Source organism: Arvicanthis niloticus, chromosome 2 (genome assembly GCF_011762505.2).
Source record: "Arvicanthis niloticus isolate mArvNil1 chromosome 2, mArvNil1.pat.X, whole genome shotgun sequence".
NCBI classification, from domain to species: Eukaryota; Metazoa; Chordata; class Mammalia; order Rodentia; family Muridae; genus Arvicanthis; species Arvicanthis niloticus.
In genome coordinates, this window is record NC_047659.1 from 34,921,990 (window position 1) to 34,932,670 (window position 10,681).

Genomic DNA, 10,681 nt, shown 5'->3' on the forward strand with positions numbered 1-10,681 from the left:
GGGTTAAAAACACAGACGCATGAAACGCTTTGTGACTGCCTTCTGTGCCCCATCCCAGGGACTAGACATACAAAACAAGGAGACACTGAAAGGTCTGCTGCAGCACAGCCCATGCCTCTCAGGAGAAACCCCAGGAAAGCCCAAGCTGTCTCTATACTCATGATATTGGGAATGGGGACATAAGAAACAGAAAACAGAGAAGAGGCAATATCTCAACCTTATAGTATAACCATCAGCTATAAAGTGATTACCTGCAGTTTTGTCAACCAGCCAATAGTAAAGGTGTCTCCTTCATGCAAGGCAGCAAGCTATGGGCTACAGTCAGCAAAGCGCAATGAAATATCCCCCCAAGTAATCATTATGCTAATTATTATGTCTAATTTCCTTTATCATTTCACTGAAAAAAAAAAAACCTGTATCATGTATGTAGCTAAACTAAAATCAGCTCCCATGAACTCAACACCTAATCAAAATTATAATGTGACCAATAGTGTGACCTTCTTTGTCCTTACCCCAGATCCATGCAGCACACACCTACCAGAACATCGATATTCTGTACTTGAGGGTTCAGAATAAGTACAGTCTATCTTCATGATTCCCTTGTTTCCTAACCAAGGAGCTGGCTTCTCAATACAGCAGCAAGATACTGCTTCTTAAAGGAGGAGTTTTTAAGTTATTGTTAGTTGCTTTTTTTTTTAATTTAAAAAAAAAAAGCTATTTGCTGCTTTAAAGAAAAATATTAAAGGGGGCTGGAAAGATGGCTTAGCAGTTAAGAGCACTGGCTGCTCTTCCAAAGAACACGGGTTCGATTCCCAGCATCTACATGGCAGCTAGCAAGGGTCCGTAACTCCAGTTCCAGGGGACCCAACACCCTCTTCTGACCTGCACAGGCACTGCATGTGGTACCCAGGCATACATTCAGGCAAAACGCCCATAAACATAAAATAAAAATAAGTAAATCTAAAACAAAAGAAGCACATTATTAGATAATTAAAGATAAGTGAGTCTTAGCTATAGTGGAAAAGCTTGGCAGTCACTGGTGACAATGGCCTGGGACATGTGTTCTGGAATTCCACCGAATCCTAAGACAGATCCTAACTCCACAGCCTAAATCTACCAAGCCTCAGTTTCCTACTGAAGAAAAAGTGCTAAAGTGTGCAAAGTGTTTGCACAGAGCTGGGCACACTGCTTGACTCGTACTGGGTGCATCTAATCACCCTGTCATTAATTCTACCTGAACAAATCAAAGGCTTTGGCCTCCACCAATGCCTTATTTCTCCATAATGGTCTTAATAAGCTGGACATGAGATTTGATCAGACAAAATAAATCATGATAGAAGGATCCAAATGGCCAAGCAAGCCACAGGGGGGGCGAGGGGATCCCAGCATTGATTCCTTCGTGACCTTGTGACCTTGGAGAACAAGATCATTTTTCAAATCCATTTCTGTCCAGTGTCTCCCTCTGCTCTACAGACTTCTCCATCCGTCCAACCTTAAGAAACACCCAGCTGCCTATCGTAATCAACACAGTTCAGCCTTGGGAAGACAAGAAAGTTGGGTAAGATGCCCCCTATTTCCAACTCAAGTCACTATCACCCATTGCATGGATGCAGGAAGAAAACTTGGTAAATTATCAGTCGGGAGGGGAGGGCACTCATTACAATGCTATTAATCAAATTAAGTTCCTCCTTACTCCTGAAAAGCATTACCCTCCTGAATATGGCGTTTTAACTCTGCATCCTTAATATTCTCTGTAATTACTTAGCAATTACAAGAAATTTATTCAGATTCAAGTGATCGCTCTTAGTCCAACGTGCAAAAGTTGTAAGACTATTATCTCAATCAAGTTCGATCTAAAGCCACTCTCTGCTTGGAGCAGACCTCAGCGCCACAGTTGAAGAGAGACCATGAATCCAGCACATGCCCACACTGGCCCTTACTCTTTGCCATTTAGCCAAGGTCTATCTCAGCATCGCTTATCACCTTTGAGAACTCACACGTACAGTGGCAGCAGAGATGCTGCGTCCCAATTACAAAGTGACAGCAACCCAAGACACCCAGCTCAGCTTCAGAACACTTCCACCAGTCAACCCCAGGACAGAAAACAAAAGTAAACAAATCACAAAAGGGGTGGGGGCTGGGGGAGATTTGATCTTAGAATGGTGATCCAGATCCCATGCAGACTTAAAATAACCTTGTGACCACACTGTCCCCATGAGTGACATGGGTGAGGCCTGGGTTTCATGCTTAAGCACTGTGCCAACTGTAGAGCTGCATGGTAAGGCAGTGTCTGAGGTCAGCACAAGTCTAGTGTCTGCCGCCTGCCCAAGCCTGGGCCCCTGGCCAGCAACCCACCTCCAGAGACTAGTGCCAGGACATACTATAGTGTTTCCATTTAAGGCCTGCCACTTGGATGAGCCCATCTCTGAAGTTTCTTAACACCACCTTTCCAGGAAGAATTTTTTGGGGAAAAGGGAGGTGGTGTCTATTTTTTGCCACCGCCTTCCCTTGGGCTGTCAGAGCAGTCTGCCTCTCAGGAACAGGATTCTTTAAAATCACTGGGTTATGTTTCTATTTGAGGGATTTTTTTTCAGAAATTATATATCTATGCAAACATAAAAACATATATTTGCAATCACATTAAACATGTATGGGACCAGAGACGTTTCCCATCATCTCACACCAATCACACAAACCGCAAGGAAGAAAAGCCAATAAAGAGAGCAAATCCAATGCATTACCGTCCGCCTCTCTCCAAACACCAAATTAATGACAACTTTTTAACCAACACTTTTCTCTTCTGCAACAAAATGGGTGTTTTCTTTCCCAAGTAGCTTCCACCATAGTTCCTCTGCTGTGTGAGGGGCGTTCAGATCTCCAGGGAAAGGGAGGTAGGAAAGGGTGGGAGACTTATCTGGCACAAACTGGACAGAGCCAAGCCAGTCTCTGAACCAGACAGAAGTCCATGCATGCAGTGGCCCCACAGGCCCACAATTCTCCCCAGCAAGCCCAAGGTTCTAGCCTCGCTGTTTTGGTTAGTGTTGAAGGAAGGGTTTTAAACTTGGCAAAGTACTGTGCAACATCTGTAACCACATCTGCCTTCTGGGGATCGGAAGATGAATCCCACATTCCTGGCTTTGAAGCTTTTTGAAACTGCAGCTAGGAAGGACAGAGGGAGGGAGGGAGTTGAACAGAGTTTATTGGCTGTCTCTCCAGCAGAAAATTCCTCTTGGAAGAGATGGATATTTTGTGGGTGGGGGTGACTGGCCAATCTCTTTAGTCTGCCAAGCTCAGCTTGGAAGGTGAGCCAGGGGCCGTGAGGCCAGATCGATTTATAAGTCCGAGGCGCACACCCTGCAGGAGTTCACCCTACACACACCCGAACCCCCTACTCCAAGCCTCTGCCCTCCCCGGATCCCACCGGCAACCGAGGCCCTAAGCAAGTCGGTTTCGTTCCGCCGCGGCTTCCCCCACGTCGAGAGGGCACGCAGCTTGCCGGAGAAAGAATGAAAGCGAGGGGGAGGCACCGAGACGCCCACCCTCCACCTCCGTTCCCGGCCTCGCCTCCAGCTAGGGTCCCTCCTCCCTCGGTCCTCGGCTCCGGCGGCGCGGCCGGCGACCTGCCCTCACCTCTGGTCCAGCGGCGGCCGGGTGCTGAACCCGGGGAGGCGGAGAGCGCGAGGCGGCTGGGAGCTGCAGGGCGGCGCGGGAGGCGCGGGGCGGGGCGGGGCGCTGCAGCCGGCGTGGAGCCCGGAACTCCGCGGGCCGCGGGCGGGTGGCCCGGGCGGCGGCGGCGGCAGCAGAGTGCAGCGCGGCGCGGAGCGGGAGGCTGGCGGCCACGGGGCCGGGGCGCAGGCTGGCGGCTCGCACCGGGCTGGAGCCGGGGAGACGGCTGGCTCGGGGCGGGAGGCGGAGGGCGGGGAGGAGGGCGGAGGAAACTTGCGGCGGCGCGGGGCTCAGCTGGGGGCGGCGGGGAGCCGGCGGCGGCAAAGTTCCCCCAGCGCTTGGGGGCGGCGGCGGCGGCGGCGGCGACCGGGAGCTGGAGCGGGAGGAGCGGGAGGAGGAGGAGGAGGAAGTGGCTGCGGAGCGCTCGGCCAATGAGTGTCTGGAGCTGTGATTAACCAGGCAGCAACACATCATTTCCTCCCGGCGCGGATCCAGGGAGCCGGGAGGGAGAGGGCCGGCGGCGGGGCGGGGCGCTCCTCGCGCCCCCTGCAGGCGCCCGGCCCCAGGGAGCCCGCCCGCCTAGCCGTGATCGCCCGCCGCCCCCGACCCCCGACCCCTCGGGCCGCCCCGGCTGCGGGCTGCTGCGAGCCGGGCTGGCGGGACGCGGGGGAGGCGTGCGGCACGGCGCGGGGAGCGGCCAGGTAGGCGCGGGCGGGGCCGTCTGGACAGCTCCCGGGGCGCGGGGCGGGCGGGCAGCAGGCAGCCGAGCCGGGAACTGCGGGGGCTCCTGCACTTATCTCCAGCCCTGCGTATCAGGCACAGGGGTGGATGTTCAATGCTCAGCCTCAGCCAGGCCATCGCTGCCTTGTCTTCAGATCCCCTTCCACTCTGCTCATTTCCTCGCAGGGTCTAGGGTTATGCAAGCGTTTGCCATTTTCGCAGCCGGCTTCCTTGGTAATAAAAATAAGCAAGTTGGGGGGGGGGGGGGGGAGGAGGGGGCTTCTGCAATAATCCTGCCCTGTCCTAGGCGCCATGGGAGCTTACAGTAGGAAGGAAGGAACATTCTCCGCCGCAGAGAGGCTGACAACTTTGGTCCTTAGAAACACAAAAACACCCCCGTGTGCTAATATTATCTGGAGCATCGAAAAAGGCATGCAAGGATCAAATTTTGCATGGTGCCGCTTAGTGTTTGGAAGCACCAAGCCATTTTCTCTGCCCTCTGGAAGCTTATAATGCAAGGTCCTATCACAAAGCAGAGTAAAATCATGACACCAATAAATGGGAAAAACATAAAGTATTTTTTTATCCCTACAGGTCCTTTCACGTAGAGGGCATTTATTGGGTCGATGGCTGCAACACTGCAGAAGGTTGCAAAGGAAGTGGAAGATCGGGCCTTTCCAAGAGTTACAATCGAGCTAGCAACACAGGCATGTATGCACAAGGAACAGCTAAAAAAGAGCCTTTAGGTGTTGTGTAAGCAAAAAGGCAGAGAATGTTGTTGGTTCTTTTGTGTTTGGATCGTTCATTAGAGGGTCCTTGTAATTAGTTATGTTTGGTAGAGATCAGGCAAGGAAACTTCAGGTCAGATCAAGGCAAGATCACCAATCTGTATCCCTGCTCGCTGAAACAATGCAACAGAGCCCTTGGCTGAAAGTGTCAGCTCTTGCGGCTCACTGGTTTGACCTTGGGCACACTTTGAACCCAGGAGAGGGAAATGGGAACCGGTGGCTATGCAGCCCTACTGCGGTACCTCTTCATGCTGCTGGGTGCTTTTAATCCTCCAAACGTTTACCGTCTTTTTTATGAGGTCAGACATCAGGCTCGATTGTGTTCGTCACCTATCATCATGCCTAGCAGAGTTGTATGTGTGAATGTTTAATAAAGACTTCCCGTAAGGTAGATAGGTGGATTGAGGAAGCTTGACCTGCTTTGGACTGCTACTACATAGGAGTGCTCTTACTATGGCTGGCTCATTGCAAGACCTAACAATCCCCCAGTGACTACTCAATGTTCCAAAAGACTCTATGGAAGCACTGTGGGTAGTATTTGTGGCCTTGTACTCTACTTTGTGTGTGCATGTATATGTGTAAAGTAAGAGGACTGACTAGGATACTGCTTTTCACGGAAGCCCTGTACACCCAGGGTACAGCCCTCAGACTTAGGAACCTTATTCCAGGATTTCTCAACCATGGCAGTATTGGTACTTTGAGCTGGATAATTGGTTTTGCTGTTCTACATGTTGAAATAGATTTCACAGCATCCTTGACTTGTGCTCACTAGATTCCAATAGGACCACCCTCCCCCTCACAATAGTGGCAACCAGATGTCTCTGAAGTACAAAATCGCCCTGTTAAGAATCACTACCTCCACCCCAAGAGCCAACCCACTGATTTAACCATGGTGGGGAAAAAAAAAAAAATCACACCCTTAAAGTAACTTGGAGGAGATACATCTTCTGTCAGTCTAAGCTTCTCCAATCTCAGTCATATGTTTCAGGGAGCCTGACTCCTCTTAATTAACTGCCTGCTGCATTGTGAATTGGCATCTTCTCTGTTTTCTGCATATTCTCCTCCTTTACGCCCAGATCAACATGTTCGTTTCTAAAAGTCAACAGATTTCAAAAAACTATTAGGAAATAGGGCCTTGAGCAACCCAAGAGTCCTGTATGCTATTTTTCTATAAAATGTGGGGAATTTATTCCATAAAATCTCACAGACAGCTTCTCTTTTAGAGTTAAGTTTTGAATCCTACGAATGATAACCACATTCTTCTTTTTTTTTTTTTAACTAAGGTTGTAAATAATACACGCCAGACATTATAATGAGTTTTTTTTTCATTTAAAATATTTAGATATCTGAATTGAGTCGTTTGTATTTTGAAGCCATTTCCTGTTGGTTCCAGGGTTTATGTTTTATGAAAGGATAAAGGAACATGTTTTATTTAAATGTATCAAGCAGACATCAGTTTGGTTAGACTTACCAACTTCCCAAAACAAATTCTCTCAAACAGTATTGGTGAGCTGTTCCAGGGCTGGTTTTGTTGGTAAAGATCCTGATGGTGTGCCACAGCTCAGCTTTTAAAGGGTTCTAGAAGTAAAATAAAGGTTTGCGGTTGAAGGAATGAACAGATTCTGATAGTCTGTTCAACAGTCAGTGGTGGGTCTATAAAATCCTGGTAGGCCACTTAAAAGAAACAAAACAGAAACAGAAAACACCTCCTCCTTCCAGACACTGGTTTTTGTTTTTGTTTTTGTTTTTTTTGTGATGAGACTAGATATTTCTGCTCAACAAAAATGTTATTATCTATCTCAATAAAGATGATGATTTTGAATGTTGGGCTTATAATTTTGTTCATGTTTAGTTTTGTAGGTACATGATGGTCACAAACATATGCAGACTAGCTGATATCTAGATAAGTGACCTGTTCCCATTTAAGTTACGAATTGAGGTCTGGGAGAATATTCACAGGGCCTAGGAGAAGAACCTAGATTTGAGGATTCCATATGGTTTAAGGAACAGTGAATCTGCAGCTTATTCTCATTGGTAATCCATAGTCATTTTCTTGCCTTTTAAAGGAACATCATTCAAGTGGGAGAAAAAAAAAAAAAAAAACTGACCCAGTTCATCATAACTATTTTTGGAGAACAATAAACTAAAAGGCCTTGAGATATGAAATTTAGTCCTAGTCTTGTGACAAAAAAAAAAGCCACAAAATTAATACTATGATCTAAAGATGGAGATGATTTGATTGTAATAGTAAGAGAAACCCAAGCTAGAAGACCTCTACAAATGGCAGCCTTGGCACCTTCCTTCCCAAAGGAAAACAGTGAAAAAGAGTCAAGAGCTTCGGTTGTTAGCTTAATTTTTCAGGTGTATCTGGGACTCATTGGTTGTGTACTTCATATGAGAGGTTATGGGCCTGTACTCAATGAGGTAGGTGTCACACAGGACATCCTGAAGCTGTCCATCATTCAAATCGAGCATTAATACAGTTCCTCCTGACATGCCAATGTATTACTTGGAGCCAACTGTGGTTAAAAAGGGTTGCAAAGTCTTGAGGGAAAGACTATTCATTAAACCATATTGAGACACTTTGGAAAAATTTAGTGTCTGCTCACATCAGTTCTGAATTATTTATACAAGGAATAAATAGTGAGTGTGTGTGTATGTGTGAGTGAGTATGTGTATGTCAGTGTGTTTATATAACTGACTGTGTGTGTCAGTGTGTATGGGGTATGTGTGTGTGTGTGTGTGTGTGTGTGTGTGTTTGTAATGGGCTGATCTACAACTTCTGAGCTCAAGGGACCCACTGCCTCATCCTTTTTTCCAATCACTTGGAAGATAGGTGTTATTCAAGACAAGAATTAAATTGTTTTAAATCATGAATTAATTGAAAGCAAGAGTAAATAAATTCTTATTTTTAGAAAGGAAATTACTTCCTAAATAGAAAACATAAAATAAGTAAATATTGAGTTGACTTGACTATATAAAGTTTTTCCTGAAAGTGTTCAAAGAATAAACAAATAAGCAGGAAATGGAATAAATTTATCCACAACATATACTCAAAAAGATTAGAATGTTGATGTATAAGAAACTTAAAATCGGGCTGGAGAGATGGCACAGCAGCTAAGAGCACTGACTGCTCTTCCAGAGGTCCTGAGTTCAATTCCCAGCAACCACACAGTGGCTCACAACCATCTGTAATGGGATCTGATGCCCTCTTCTGGTATGTCTGAAGACAGCTACAGTGTACTCATATACATAAAATAAATAAATATTTTTTTAAAAAAAGGAACTTAAAATCAACAAAATAGGTCCTCTAATTAAAGGTCAAATTTGATGAAAATTTCAGTGATCATATATGAGAATTAAAAATGCTTATCCTTTAAAAACTGGAGAAACTGAAGAAATGGTAAGCCAGGCATAGGAATGCAAGCTTTAATCCCAATACATGGGAAATAGTGATAGGATCTCTGTGAGTTCAAGGACAGCCTGAGGTTCAGGACAGCCAGGACTACATAAACCCTGACTCAACGATAGACAGACAGACAGACAGACAGACAGATGATTGATAGATAGATAGATAGATAGATAGATAGATAGATAGATGATAAACTATTTGAATGATTGAATAAATAAATACTGAACAGAAGGTAATACAAATAAAATATTTCATGTAATTATTTCACAGCCTTTGTCAGTAATTAAGCATGTTTCTGTTGGTAAATTTGGTTTAATAAAGGACACAGTTGCTGAGGAGATTGCATACTGAAAAACAATTTATAAAAGATAATTAGGTGATATGTATCAACATCTTAACAATATTTATATCCTTTGACACTTAGTCCTACCTCAGGAATTTATGCTAAGAAAATAAAAAGCATCAAATGCAAAAGGGTTTGCATAAAAAAATAACTATCATCTTCTAACTTTGGAAGTGCCAACAATGAGTTCTACATTGAAAATATTAAAACAGATAGGATTTTAAACTCCATAACTATCTCTTCCTCTAATGGGAGACTCAGTGCCCAAATGGAGCAAGAGGGAGATAGCCCAAAGGGTAGTTTGTTTACCAAGCATAAAGTCCTAAGCTCAGATCCCAGTAGTATGTCAAGATCTTGGTCCTGTGACCCAAGTGCTGGCCCAGCAAAGATAGGACATTCCCGGGAGCTCATTGGCCTGCCAGCCAGTCCAGCCAATCTGCATTTCCAACTCGGGGAGATCCAAGTTCAAAAGTTAGGTTTGCTGTAAGTGATGGTACACACCTTTAATCCCAGCCCTAGGGAAGTAGAGGCAAGTGCTTCTCTGAATTTCAGTCCAGCCTGGTCTACATGGCTCCAGGATAGCCAGCATTACATAGAGAGACCCTATCTCAATAATAATAATAATAATAATAATAATAATAATAATAATAATAATTACAGTAAAGGGCAGCAGAGGAAAACACTGTCAACCTACACAGTTCTAGGAAAAAATGTTTCAGGAAATTAATCTCTCTCTCTCTATCTCTCTCTCTCTCTCTCTCTCTCTCTCTCTCTCTCTCTCTGAGTTGCAGGCACACCCAGGTTACTGAGACCCTGTCTCACAATATGAAGACAACACTTTCTTTAAATTAGAAATGTACTCTCTTTCTTTCAGGGACCCTGTGTTCCAATCATTCTATAGCATTACTTTAATAAGCAGAAATAATAAACATTATAAAAATAGAAATGCACATATTTTCAAAGGATCTGACAGTCATGGAGCAGAATCTCACCAGTGAGGAGTGCATATGGATTTGTATTTGTGAAGTGGGAGTTGCAGCTTCAGTGGGATGTGTGTGTGTGTGTGTGTGTGTGTGTGTGTGTGTGTGTGTATGTGTGTGTGTGTGTGTGTGTGTGAGCACATGCACTTGTATGCTCTGCTCATAGGTCTCCTTCTTTGAGAAGGAATTTCCCCCCCCCCCCCCAAGGATCTGCTTCCATTGCCTGCATTTCAGACTCCTCCTGACTGCCTTCTTTGCAACTATGAAGGGCTAGATTCCCTCAAGCTTTTCAGAGGTCATAAGTCTGAAGTTACTGGAGTTTTTAAGTTACTTAACTATGGTTAATGTCTCTTCATTGTCTAGATGTGGGCTTCAAAAGCCAGTCCCTTGAGTCCCTCAGATAAACGTCGTTAGGAAGATCAAATCAATTTCCTCATCAAATTAAACAAATGCATTTCAAATTTCACTGTGGTAGACTCTGAATCAAGGTGGCTTTTCATTTTTAGAGAATATTCTTTATCCTGATTTCTCCCTGAGTGTTTGCGCTTGCTGTGAGGACATTGTCATAGATAAGAAATCAAATTAATTTTCTAAGGCCTAATGTGGCCCCAATTCTACCCATATCTAAAATGCAGCCACTTCCTTTTTATTAACCTACTTTTTTTTTTTTTTTGAATGAAACTCCAGAGAGCAGCTACTAAGGTTAATTACATATAGTAGAGAACTAGCCATGTGACCTTATGCAAGTAGCTTCAGATTTCATAGCCTCCTT

General features: G+C 45.0%; 1 protein-coding gene and 1 long non-coding RNA gene across 3 annotated transcripts in view; one reads left to right on the forward strand and one right to left on the reverse strand.

Annotated features, from left to right (window-relative positions):
* Window positions 1-3,787, reverse strand: part of Acvr1 (activin A receptor type 1) — a 119,959-nt gene extending 116,172 nt beyond the window's left edge. The window contains exon 1 of one of the 2 annotated variants that reach the window (XM_034495429.2): window positions 3,631-3,787. The gene's annotated coding sequence lies outside the window, so the exon portion shown is untranslated. The remainder of the gene's footprint in view (window positions 1-3,630) is intronic. The other variant, XM_034495428.2, reaches the window with a different exon arrangement.
* A 428-nt stretch (window positions 3,788-4,215) lies between these two features.
* Window positions 4,216-10,681, forward strand: part of LOC117704408 (uncharacterized) — a 20,367-nt gene continuing 13,901 nt past the window's right edge. Inside the window, exons 1-2 of the long non-coding RNA XR_013108608.1 lie at window positions 4,216-4,367; window positions 4,981-5,093. This is a non-coding gene — a long non-coding RNA (uncharacterized LOC117704408). The remainder of the gene's footprint in view (window positions 4,368-4,980; window positions 5,094-10,681) is intronic.